Source organism: Cebus imitator, unplaced genomic scaffold, assembly GCF_001604975.1.
Source record: "Cebus imitator isolate Cc_AM_T3 unplaced genomic scaffold, Cebus_imitator-1.0 Scaffold282, whole genome shotgun sequence".
NCBI lineage: Eukaryota > Metazoa > Chordata > Mammalia > Primates > Cebidae > Cebus > Cebus imitator.
Window position 1 is genome coordinate 2,025,600 of NW_016107597.1, and position 2,060 is coordinate 2,027,659.

The window sequence follows — 2,060 nt, forward strand, 5'->3', positions numbered from 1 at the left end:
TTTAGTAGAGCCGGGGTTTCACCATGTTGACCAGGATGGTCTCGATCTCTTGACCTCGTGATCCACCCGCCTCGGCCTCCCAAAGTGCTGGGATTACAGGCGTGAGCCACCGCGCCCGGCCTGGAAACATTTTCTAGAGTGACTAAATAAAATGAAATCTACCTCTTTCTTCCTGTCTTGCTCCAAATTAGAAAAAACATTTTTCTCTTTTATTCATTTGCCACTCTATCCATCTGACATATGTGTTCCCTTGAACTTGAAAATAGCATAATTTCAGGTGCAATCATTGAATAATTATGTGAGATGTGATGCATAGAGTCATTTTCATATCTGGTTGCTAAGGTCAAAGGACATGCGGACAAGATTCAGAAGACTGCCTATAATTATGAATCTACAACTCTCTAGTCACGTAGGTTGGTGGAGTTACCACAGCCTTCAGAATGTTCGTTTCCTCAAATATAAAATGATGATGATAAAACTTGCTGTTCTTATTTCATAGGCTTTTTGCAAGGATCAAATGAAGTAAAGTAATATGTATGACATAAATTTGCAAAATATAGAATTATATCCAAATGCTCATCATTTTTGTCACATTAAAAATTGCATTCATACATTTTTTCTTTATAGTGCATTTCTTACGAGGTGGTTTCATGAGAAAAGTGGTGATAATAGGAACAACATTCAGAAGTGAAAAATATTATTCTCATATTCTGATTGAGAGATTATTCTTGGTAACTTTTGTGTATGATCATATTTGTAAAATTTACATAGAAAAGCATAAAAAGGACATTAGCTGTTTTATATTAAACAGAGTTTTATTTGTACATTGGTTCACTTAAATTAGTTTTCCTGTATATGAAGTGTTTTGTGGTAGTCACCTACATCTTATAGTAATTCATTTCTTTTAAGGTATCTGGCTATACTTGGGTTTCCATATAATCAACTCTGAAATTTGTTTTTCATCTATTACTTAATTTTTTTTCCTTAATCTCTGCTGAAGTAGTTTTTGCAACCAGTAGTATTGAGACAAATGAATTTAAAAATATAAAGTAAAGCAATCTATTCTGAATAGAAAATAGAATGCATTTCTAGTCTTTGTTCTTCAGAGTGGAGAACTCATCTTTAGTAAGCACCTCATTCACTTTTCTAGAAATACTAGGGTTCTAAACCACTACCTAGCATAAGACAATTGGAGCACAATCTCATGGAAACCAAACACTGGACCCTGAATGGTAAAACAACTTATATAAGACTATTTCAGAGAACCAAAAATAGAACTCTTCATCTCCTAAATGCTTTCCAGGGTAGCTGTACTTTTCTAAACTTCATTTGTCCAAAAATACCTTCTTTTCTCTTATATAAAAACGAAGAATAATTAAGTCTTGATATCCAAGTTAAAGTTGTAATGAAAGTTTTTATTCCACTGGTTATCTTAAATAGTTCTGTCATATGTAGCCTTATCTGAGACAGTGATTTGGGCAAATAAATTAAACAGTTTGACTGGATGTGAAATTTTGGGTAAATGGAGAGCTACATGCCCTAGAATTAAGAACAGTATATACTAAAATGTATTTTAGGTATAAAAACAAGTCTATTGGGAAGATATATTTATGTATAACATTGTTTTAAATGATATGACACTATAGCATATTTATTTTGTGACCAAATTAAAGAGCACTTCTTAAACCCCAAATTATATCCCTCAGTTAAAGCAACAAAGATGGGCAGTATCTGAATTGATAATGAATCATTGTTTTTTATCTTGGTTTTCTGCACATTATTATTATATTGTACTTAATGAAAATATGAAAAACATTGATATGATTTGGTTTTAGTGGAATTGAAATCTGTTATAATGTCACTTTAAAAAATATAAAAGAAATCCCATATGTAAAACGGAAATTTCTGGCTGAAGGAAGTAGCTAAATGTGCAGGCAATATCGTGAGCTTTTATGGGAAATCCTTACCATTTTGAAAGTGTATATTCTTAGCTAAGTGAAGTACTGTTTCAACAAAACATACCACAGTGAAAGGAATTATAAACCTGTCCAGCAGTTTTG

At 32.3% G+C, this 2,060-nt stretch overlaps 1 protein-coding gene across 1 annotated transcript in view; it reads left to right on the forward strand.

Moving 5' to 3' along the window:
- Positions 1 to 2,060, forward strand: part of IL1RAPL1 (interleukin 1 receptor accessory protein like 1) — a 1,323,503-nt gene that overhangs the window by 805,315 nt on the left and 516,128 nt on the right. The gene's annotated exons all lie outside the window — the stretch shown is intronic.